Raw genomic sequence first — 12345 nt, forward strand, 5'->3', positions numbered from 1 at the left:
TGTTAATGTTTAACTGATGCGAAAATCACTTATGTCAAAAGTAACTTGTTTCTAAGTGATATATTATTACATTTTATTTTGTTTCTTGTAGGTTGATATTATTGGGTACGATGGAAAGTAGTTGTTTAAAGAAAATTTTTTGTTATTTTCATTTTGGTGGAGATATTGTAAAAGATATGCATGGGACAATGCATTATGATGGGGGGGTTGTAATGGAAGAATGATTAGAGAAGGAATGTCTCTTGAAGGACTTGTTAGATTGATTTCATCATGCTTGAATTGTGATTTAAATGGAATAGAGTTGAAGTACATAGTGAAGTTTAATTGCAATGCTCTTTTAGACCTTAAAGATGATGAAGGGATAAATCAATTAATGAAATTGAATGATAATTTTGCTCAGGTGTACATCATTGGGAAGACACAGCAAAGTACAAAGGCTAGAGATTCAATTGATGGGTAATTTTTTTTAATGGTTGCATAATTAATATTATGCTAATATGAATATGGATGGTAGTAGTAAACATGATTTGAATGAAAATGCAGAGCAGGATGTTCAGCTGAGAAATTCACATGCTACACAAGATCTTGAAGTTCTACCATGTGTAATATAAAGTATCCCAACACCAATGCCTGAGCTAAATGCAATAAAATGGAAGGATTTGCTAGTAGGACTTGGGAAAATTTTTACGAGTGCTGATGATTGTAGACAAGCAATCTAAAAGTATAGTATTGCACTATGCATGTTATCTTCATAGTTCATAGGAGAAAATATACAATGGCACTATGCATCATGTTGAGACCCATGAGATGTCAAAGCCAAATGCATTGACAGTATTTAAGCTCATAAGCCAAACCTTTTTGCTACCTCCTAAAACATCTCGATCAGCTAGCAGACCTTGTCATGTGAGGATTGAGTCTCAATATCAGTAGAAGAAGGTTTATTATTGTTCTTATTGTCATGAAGCAGGTCGTACACGGAAGATGTGTATAAATCTAAATCCAAGTTGATGTTATTGTAAATGGGTTACCACACGAACTTGGATTTGGGTGGGTGATATACATATATGGGTAGTTTTAGAGCAAGTTAGATTTGGTTAACATATATAGATTTTTATACATATATATTGGTAGTATTGGGGGATTTTTTTGGTACATAGCAACCCTTCCTTTATAAATCCAAGTTCATGCTTTTGTGTATGTAGACAACTAATATGTGCAGATGTATTAGATGAATTAATACATGCAACTTATATGTACAGTTCATGTCTTCTATAATCACTAAAAGTGTGTGTTGTCTTAAAATTTCGAACAGGGGTTGCAAATTATTTGTTAGGTAGTTGCAAAAATTGGTATGCCAATTCAAATTACTTGAGCCATGTCCTAAAATAATTTGGTAGCTTTGCAAGTCTAAGAATTCAAAGTTATTCCACTCCAAATTTCAAGAAGGAGTTGCAAATTATTTGTAATAAAGTTGCAAAATTTGGTATGTTCGTTGCAAATTACTAGAGCATTATTCTAAAATAATTTGATAACTTTGTAAGTTCAAGAATTTAAAAGTTATTCCACCTAAAATTTTGAGAATGAGTTGCAATTTATTTGTAATAAAGTTGCAAAATCTGGTATGTCAGTTGCAAATTACTGGAGCCATGTCCTAAAATAATTTGTTAGCTTTGCAAGTTCAAGAATTCAATAGTTTTTCCACCCAAAATTTTGAGAAGGAGGTGCAAATTATTTGTAAGAAAGTTGTAAAATCTGGTGTCTCAATTGCAAATTACTGGAGCATTATCCTACAATAATAACTTTAAGAATTCAATAGTTCTTCCACCCAAAATTTTGAAAAGAAGTTGCAAATTATTCATAAGACAGTTGCAAAATTTAGTGTCTGAATTACAAATTACTGGAGCGTTGTCCTAGAATATAACTTTTTAAAAATTCAATGGTTCTTCCATCCAAATTTTGACAATCAGTGACAAATTGTCTCGAGCTAGTTGCAAAACTGGATATCTAAGTTGCTTGACAACTTGATTGATTGGGTATAATGTATAACTTGAACATTATAAAATACGTTTTAATATTAGAAGTTGGGAATAAAATTGTGAAAACAAATTACAGAGTTACAAAGTTGCAAACTTGATTAATTGGGTACAATATATCACTTGTACAAACTACATAGTCCCCCTTCAGCTAAGACACTCGGGGAAAAAATTGAAGAAGAAGCAATTTCTGCATAATCAAAATGGTTAATGTTGATGAGGATCAGACTCTTCAGCTAGGCAAATGCATCACACCCATCAAAAATTAATGATCAAAATGGATTACAGATTAATGACCTAAGCAACTGATCACTTAGGGCAGAGAAGAGACGTTAAACAGGACTAGAATAGAGATGATAGACAGCTTTATTAGACAGCTCAGGGAAGAGACGACAGAGAGCTTTACTTGCTTGCAATGAGACAGGGAAGAGACGATGAACAGGGCAGGGAAGGAAGAAACAACGAACAAGGTAGGGAAGGAAGGACGACGAACAGGGCAAGGAAGAGTAGAGAAGGAGAAATCTCAAATTTTCATAAGCCAAATAAGGGTATTTTGGTCATTTCTCATTATATTAAAATGCTACTCAAGGACCTAGGGACTTAACTGGCCTTTCAAAATGTCTTGGGACTTACCTTGAATAAAATTGATCCTTTGGGACCTAATTGTCATTTTTCCTTTTTTATATCAGTAAAATTATTTATTTTAATAAGCTTTATTATACATTCATTAAATCACCCTTTATAATTTATATTAATGAGAATTAATTAATACATGCTTATTTTGATTAACATTAGGCATTTTAATCTAATCTTTTTTTTTCAGATATAATTATTATGGTTAACCAACTTTCTTAAAATGTGTGATATAATTTTTTCTCTTATATATAGAAGTGGAGGGAATATTATTTGAATAAAGGAAGAATATAGCATTTAGTTCGAAAAGTTATTGATTTAATTTTTTAATTTGATTTTTATTATTTTAATTTTTAAGATTGTTTCAATTGTTAAGTTAGGGTACGTTTGGTTTTCAATTTGGTAAAAGTTTATTTGTTAAAAGTCTATTTATCAAAAATTAATTTAATAAAAGTTAGTTATTCTAATGAGATTTGTGTTGGGATATATATTTTCAAAAGTCAAGTTTGATAAACTAAAATTTGTTTAGATAACATATGACAAAAAGTACATTTAGAAGTACAATTACTAAAAAGTACATAATTTTATGATATGTAATTTTTATTTAAAACTTATTTTTGGAAAAATATATAAAATATAAAATTTGATATGGTGAATAATTTCTATAATAAAAATGTATAAATAATATAAATTTTGAAATATTAAAAATATTTATAATTAAAATGCATATGTACGCATAACTTGTGTCTGTACAATTATTAAAAAATTTTACCCAACAAAAATTATTATAATGATGATCCTTATTAATTGAAGTCTATTTAAGTAACCATTATCCTCTTAAATACAAATTGAAGCATTATCCTTGCCAGTTTACCACTTTGACACAAAATGAGATACAAAGTTCAGCAATCGTTAAATTATTTCAAGAGTAACATGGGAACTAAATTTTCAAAAGTTCATATGCAAATGGCAAAAGCAATTCTGATGAGAGTTGAGAGAAAGCACTTTTTTGTTTTTTTTGACTAAAGAGAGAAAGCACATTTAGATGGGTTTGGGATGGACTTTTTAAGGAAAGTCTAAATCCAAACAATTTTTCAGTTTAAATCACATTTTAAAAGGACTTTTGCTTTGTTGAATGTGAATCCAAACGGGCACTTAGAGTGTGTTTGGATTAAAAAATTTATAACTGAGGTTGGAAATCAACTAAGTTTAGTAAACTGAGGTTAGAAAAAAAGTAACGTGATTTACATTTGAATATCTTTTTTTCAAAAGTTAGTTGGATAAATTAAAAATTTATTTGGATGATTTGCTTCAAAAGCCAGTTGAGATGAATAATGACCAAAATAGACATGAGTTTTGTTATATATATATATATATATTTGACTAGTTTGATATTTTAAGAAAAAATTATTAATTTTAAAATTACAATTCTTAAAAAATTAGATTACAAATATAAAATACATTAATTAGTCAAATATCTTAATTTTTAAAAAGGTAGGATTAAATAATAAAATTTGAAATATTCAAAAAAGCTAAAATAAATTCATAAATTATAAATATTCAATTCACATTATCTACAATTTAATTTTAGTATGCAAATCTTATTTCATTCTAATCTTGTTATATTTTCTCCCTCTATTTAATGTTTCACAAATAAAGTTATATTAAATGGAGTGTATTTTAATTAAATAATGAAATAATATTTTAATTGTTCTTCTTCCTTTACTTTGTATTAATTTATAAATTATAATTAAATATTAAATATTAAATAATGAAACACAACAAAAATCATCTTCTTCCTCCTCAACACCGAGCGCCACGCATACACACCTGAAAACACACACAGTGAGCACCTTCTTCCTCCACCTTTTCCTCCTCTTTTTCTCCAAGCCCTTTGTTTCTTCCTTATCTTGTAGAATCTCCACAAAACCTTTCAACTTCATCTCCCTTCTACGCTACTTCCCTCCATCTGATTCTCCCTCTTCCCACCACCAGCATCATCTCCCTCTCCCACCATCATGCATTTATCGTCTCCCAGCTAGCGTGAAGAATGCGAGGGCAAGGTGAGAGAATATGGACGAAAGAGAGGAATTTGACAATAAATGCTTAGCCAACATTCATAACGTGCGTCAAAAAAGCTTCCCTGTCTGGCTTCACAATTAACGCTCGTTCTACACAGCAACGCTCAATTCAAAAATTTTTTCATCCAAACATATTTTAATAAGCTTTTTTCATCTCAACTGAAGTTGAAGTCCCTCTAACCTCAGTTAACAAGTAATCCAAACATGCACTTAGTCTTTTAAGACAAATTAGCCTTAAAAAAACTAGCATATAATTAAATTAGGTTGTTGATATGAACTGTACATGTGAATCGATTACAATACATAAACCAAATCTCCTAATCCTAATTGCCAAGATATTATTGATTTTATTAGTTTATAATTCCTTGATATAACTTTTTCTAATATAATATTATTTTATAATTTTTAATTTAATCTTCGTGACCTTTTCTTCCGAGCCTTTTCTTTTCTTATCCAAGAGTCAACATTTTTGCTTCCCATATTATTAATCTGTGTAGTTTTCACATTATCATTCTATTACCCAGTCAACATAATTTAACAATATTAATTTATCTATAAGATCAATGATTATTTCGATAAATTTATGAAATATTAAGAATTAAAATGATAGAAATTAAATTTAAAAGATTAAATCAATGACTCTCACAAATATAAGCGACTAAATTAAATGTTATACTATCTCTTTTCTGTTTATTCGACTTCTTGGAAATTGCCACAAATTACGTAAAGTCTTCGTGGATGTTTATGAAAGATCTATGGGCCCCTCCCCCGCCCTTTTTATATAGGGAATATACCAAATGAAGGGTTGAGATTTTGGCATTAGAGGGGGCAACAGAAAAGGCAACAGACACCCCAAATTGAATAGCAAAAGGAAATTGAGCAAGAGGTATACTCCATCTAATTTTATATATAAATTACTTTCAACATGTTTCATTAAAATTAAAAAAATTTTAAATTTTATTAACTTTATCTTAAAATTTAACTAGTTTTACCTTTACTTTTAATAAATATTTTTAAATTTCATTATTAATAATTTTATTTAAAGTATTTAATAAGGGTATAAATGTAAAGAGGAGTATTAAAAATTAACAAATGCCCAATAAATCAAACTAATTTTTTTTTTCTCTCTCTCTATCCTATAAATAGGACTAGAGGAGTAATATTCAATGAGCAACAAGGTGGACACAAAGGCATTGAGATTGAGTATGGGGAGAATGACAGAGAGGTTTAAAAGAATTAATTAATTTAGTTTAGGTTCTAAGTGTCGACTTTCAGGAATTTACAAGTTTGACTCTTAATTTTTCAATTTTATTTAAATAAATTTATAATTTATTTTTCTAAATTTTAACATAGTTAAAGAACAAATAAATTTATTTTTCTTATTAAAATTTGAAACATAAATTGTAAATTCATTACCATGAAGTTGCAAGATTGAGAGTCAAACTTGTAAATTCTTACAAGTTGACACTTGGAATTTAAATTGAATTGATTGATCCTTTTGGGATCTCTATGTCATTTTCCTCTAAGTAAGGCCAATGCACATTTTAAAGTGAATATATTGTTAAATATTATTAAATATTTAACAGATATTTCAAAAAGAATTATTATAAAGTAATAATATTAATTACAATTTAAATATATTATTTTGTAACTTATAATTTGAATACTATTATTTTCTGAAACTGTTTTTAAGGTGTGATTAAGGTTATCCATTAACTGGTATTTTAATTGCTCAATGTTCATGAGTTTTCAGCCTATAAAAGACGGTGCGGTCCACAGAGTTCAATGAACTTAAAAAAAATGTTTTTTTAAAATTATAATATAAATAATTATTGTGTATATATATAAAATAATTTATCAAATTAATAAATTCTCGTTTAGCAATGGATATTTCTGTTGCTAATTTAACATTTTTTTTTAATGTTAGAATAGGTAGCTTTCTCCCGCTTTATATATAAATGTCTATGTAAACACCAACATCTTAAGTTTCACATTTGCACTAAATTTTTGCTATAATATAAAATGATGACTATTGAATATATCAAAGGTTGGTTGGGAATACATAATGATTCAATTGAAAAATAAAGATAACCTAGTTAAACATTTTATGCCCTAGAGTTGGACAAAATTTGTACTATATATAGACTATAACTATGAGAGTAAATTCCCAGTTTAAAGATGAAAAAATTACTGCCAAAAGTATCAAAGATGAGTTAGAACTAACGAAGATTCAGTTGAAAAATAAAAAGTAATAGTTGAAAATTTTTGATGGACAAGCCCACCCTTGGTTATCCTTGATGGACTTGTTAATTAATGAATGATTAGTTATTAAAATATTAACTATACTTGTCATTTTCACCAACTAAATTCTTTAAGACTATTAAACTTGTCAATTAACGAATAACATTTTGTTAGATGTGAATAAATATTTTTTAATTAATGAATAATTATTTGTCAATTAAAAAAGAAAAGTAGGGATATTATAGTTTTTTCTTAGATAAAATTATTTTCAAATCAGTCCTTAATTCTACAGTGATATTTTAAAATCTTTTGATACTTCTTTATATTAAATATTCTCAATGGTCCTTGAAAGATATTTTTCCTTATATATGTGTGTACTTTTCGTTGACTAACGATAGTTTTGAGGCTAGTAAAAGGAGAAAAAAAGCTATATACAACTTGCTCTTTTTTTTAATAACCATTACCACGTAATTTGTTCAAATTAATACATTGCATAAATTTTAAATATTAAATGATATTATGAAATATCTCTATTATAAGACATTTCTAACCATCTAACTGAAACTAAGAAGATATAATGAAGTCATTACCTGTGTTTGAAAAAAATTTATAATTTTACTCACATTTAAATGAAAAAATTTTAAATTTGTATTATATTTTCTATTATGATTAATGACTTTATAAATAAGGGTAATATTGTAAAAATGTAATTAATATCCTACCAAATGTCTAATATTAAGAACTATCAATTTCTTTTTAAAAAAATTCGTTATAATAAGAATATGAGGGAGTATATGTGCATGCATGAGTGCTGGGGAGCAAATATATATATATATATACACACGTACATATAAATAGAGAGCATACAAAACAGGTGACTGAACTGTAGCTTGCTAAAAGAGATTGATAGTTTTTAATATAAAATATCATATAAATTTTAAATTTTGATTTAAATATGATAAGTAAAATTGAAAGTTTATATCACGTACCAAAAAATTGAAAGTTTATTCTTTTTTAGCTAGATAAAATTAATGATTTGACTTGATTTAACTGTTTTTTTCCCCAATTCTGGTTAGAGGCATCTTTTAATAAAAACAAAGTGAGACAGAATATATAGGTAGTTACTAAATTATAAATGTGAAGACAGCTAAAGTCTTGTTGCCTTGTCAATAAATGCACTGTGTTAGTCATTGACTTGAAGTTGACTTTTGACATAGAGCTATAAGCAAACTAAGGGTATTGATGAGACAAGGCAGGATTGAGACACTCTCATCTTGTATCCTGTCTTAAAAAATGATCAAAATCCAAAATTTATTCCATGTCACGTTTTGTCCCGAAAGCTGTCCCATCTCGAAAACTATCTCGTCTCGGTAGGAATCAAGACAGGATTAGGATGTCTTTTATCCACCTTTACTTGCTTTAACTGATCTTACTTGTATTTTCAAGTGACAAAGCTATAGTTTTAATTTCAAGATATCCTTCTATTGCTTCAACGTTTTCCTAAGAGAGGTGTGTGGTGGCTATATTTCTTCATAATGTGAATCATGCTTTAGTGAAATAGGCAACAACAAACATATATAAATGAAACAATAGATGTGCATAAACTCAAATTTAGCCATCAACTCATTATAAATTCATATTACAAACTCAAATTAAGCCATAAGCTCATATTTAAAATTTGGATTATAAACTCATAATAGGCAATAACAACCAAGCATAGACTCAAAAAATAAGCTCATTAGATTACTTGAATGGCAACAATCTGGGTTTGCGTTTTTAATTCCTCAAATCAATATCAATAATTATGATAAAATATCTTGCAACTTGCTTGGCTAGGCCGAGTATCACAAAGCAATGCAAAATTGGTCAAAGTTGAGGAGGTTCAGGGTACTCACACGGTAGTGATGATTAGGCAAGAGTTGCTACTGCGACTCCACGAGTGGGTCTGCTACGCTATGTGCAAGGCAACAAAGGGTAGATATGATGAGTTGGGGGCTAATTCCAGGAGGCCTGATTCAGATCTGAGGTGGCGTTGGCGATTGGTTTGCTAGATATGGCTGTGAGAAAATGAGATTGCGAGCGGTGCCGAGTGAGAGGCAAAAGGGAAGACTCGAAGAGTGAGAACGAGGAGATGAGATTCAGATCTACACAGCGAGCACGAGGAGGCAGCTCGGCTACATTTAGATTCAGATCTGAGAGTTGAGACTTCAGAGGAAGGAGAGAACGGCGTCCGCTAGCTATCTATCGTGAATTAGTTTTGAATATGGGATAGGGCAGGGGTGTTCGCTGTTCAGGTATTAAAAAAAAAGTAAATGAAAAAAATATAAACAAAAAATATAAACAAATAAAAATAAAAATAAAATAATAATTAATATATATCATATAAGGATAAATATGTATATATATACTATCATGACAGGATGGGACGTCCTAAAGGCAATGCTAAACCTCATCCCATCCGGGCCCCTTTTTTTTATCTCATCCCACAAACATCCCTTCTTGATTTTTTTTTTAGATAAAAATAGACTTATCCTAACATGATTGGACAATTATAGGCTAACTGGAACGAGCACAACCCTAAATGCCCTTAAGGCAAATAGGACTAGTGGACCATGGATAGAAAAGTAGTTGGATTTTACCAAAAAAAAAAAAAGTCCAAAATCCCTCTTTCTCTGTCTCTGTGTGTGTGGGGCCACACAAAATTATAAGGACTTTTTTTAATTATATTTAAAAATATAAAGTGTTTAGGTATTTTATAGAAATAAAATGAGATGTTTCAAAATATATTTTTTAATGAATATTTTTAAATTAATAAAATTTTATATTTACTTGTGATTAAATCACCTTATTAATTAGGGGCAGATGTAAACAAATTAAATAGTTTTTAATAATATTTACTCTTCTCTTCAGGGTGGAAATGAGTTAATGATCTACAATTTTAAATAAAAGGAGCATATATTTACGACCGAGAATCATATATGGTGAATGTAAATCGAAGTTCTAGGGTAACAAAAAAGATATGCGCAAACTTTTGCCCAAAAAAGATACGCACAAACGAAAAAAAAAAAATGATTATGATAAGTGAGGGTGTGAGTTTACTAATGGGGGGCTCTAGATTATGTTATGAATGTAGGTGGAGCTGGTAATTTGACCAAATTTGATGGATAAACTCGACTAAACATAAAAAATCCTATATTATACCTGAAAAGAAAGAAAAGTGAGGGACAAAAAGGAGGGGGAGGAAACTGCATTCCCCCTGCCTAATTAAGGATAAAGAAAAGTAGAAAGAAGAGGAAAATGAGAGAAAACTAGTATATATAGACTTAAATACTTAGCTTCATATACTTAATATATTTTTATCTAATTAAACTAATGCAAGTGAAATTTAATGTGCTAATAATATTAATAAGTAGAGTTTGTTTTATTCAATTGAAAATAAACATTTCAAGTACATAACAGTAAGTATATAATTTTTTTTGAATCCTCCATTTAAAAATATAAGGCATTTTTAATCAAATTTCGCTCCAATAAAGTAGTTATCTACTTTCAAACTAACTCTATCTTTTTATATTTATCCCTATTAAAACTTTATAATAAATACAAAGTCATTATTAATAGGAGCACTTTTGAAAAAAATAATAATTACACCTTACACCTTACATTTTTAAACATCTAATTTTCAAAAAATATCTTATATTAAGGTACCCACATGTTTTCCCCTAGCTTTTTCTCAGCTGGGAGATTTCATGGAGAAAACTTCACCTCCAAATTTATCTATGAATATTTACTCGTTCCTCACCCTGCCTTCCTCCATTTTCTTACATTTAATTATAGTCTAAAATGTTTAGATTATGGGATATTTAATAATTTAATAAATAAAATTTAAAATTGAATAAAATAATTTACAATTACATTTTTGTTCCATTAGTAATATATAATGGAAATCAAATAAGCAATATGTTTAAATATTAAGTTTTATTGTCTATAAATGTATTTATTTTAAAATAAGGTTATTGTTGTTCAAATGAAATTAACAACTTTTTTCTTATCCTTGTTTTCTCTTGCTTAACTAACTATAACAAAATAAAATCACATTTTTTTTATTTTTCTCTTCTTTTTCATTTTCTTTCCTATTGTTTTGTCTTTTCCATATTGATGCAAAACGGGGAAGGGAAAAGGGGCAAGAGAGAAGAGAAAGGGGGAAGAGAGACAAAGAAGGGAAAAGGCCAAAACTCTTAAAATCTCTTATTCAATAATACTCAAAATTAAATACAAATTAAAATCCTAGATTTATTTATAGATGTATAAAAATAGTAAAATAATATTAATTTAAATTTAAATTTCAAATCTTAAATCTAAATCAAATATTAAATATACTGATATTTAAGATAACAATAAAATAAATGATCAAAGGTAATTTAATAAATCAATATTCTCATTTAAATATCCCGATTAGATAATTCTAATATTTTAAATTAATTTTATTTCATCCCATATTACACCATCTATTCTCTCTTGTAAACCAGGTGTCACATTGGGGATGTGCTTTAGAGTTTTGAAATTGTTCTTTACTTCTAGCTTATTTGGATTGTCCGAATAAAATTGATGAAATTCAGTCAAACCCAAACCCGAATGAGTTTGGCTCCAATACCAGAATTTTTTTTATATTATTATTATCGTTAGGGAAAATTAATTTGTAGGTTGTTCTACTTTTTCGCAAATTTTAATTATTTTTGTGTATTTTATTTTATTTTAATTAAGGGCCTTATAGTTTAATCAATTAAATATGTTAATCCCTAAGGGATTAGATTCTAGAATATTTTTGTTTAAAAAATGAAATTAAAAACTTTTATATTTTTATTAAAAGATTATATTACTGTAGACTTTATTACAAGTTTTTTATAACTCAAGATTTATATAATCAGATTATGTTTTTCAAATAATTATATCTCTATGTATATAAATATCATAAAAGTAATAAAAATGTAAACTTTGTATTGGATAAAATTTTTTTTTATTTTTTCTGGCTGTAAATAGCAAATCAATTTTCTATAAATTTTAAAAATGTTTTTTTTTTGAAAATTTAATCACTCATTAATAATTTTAACATTCAGTGACTAATTTATTTAATTTGTCAAATTATAAGAGCTTGATTAAAATAAAATAAACTATAAGAATCTAATATAAAATCAAGGAAAACTAGAAGGACTTGATAATTAATTTTTCCTTATTATTATTTTTTGGTAGCTGATTCTTTTCCTTAATATTATTATTATTATTATTATTATTATTATTATTATAATAATAAAAATGATATTAATCTTCACTTCACACTCGTAATTCACAATCCCTTTCTT

Source organism: Prosopis cineraria, unplaced genomic scaffold, assembly GCF_029017545.1.
Source record: "Prosopis cineraria cultivar Desert tree isolate PC_DT_omini unplaced genomic scaffold, ASM2901754v1 PC12, whole genome shotgun sequence".
NCBI classification, from domain to species: Eukaryota; Viridiplantae; Streptophyta; class Magnoliopsida; order Fabales; family Fabaceae; genus Prosopis; species Prosopis cineraria.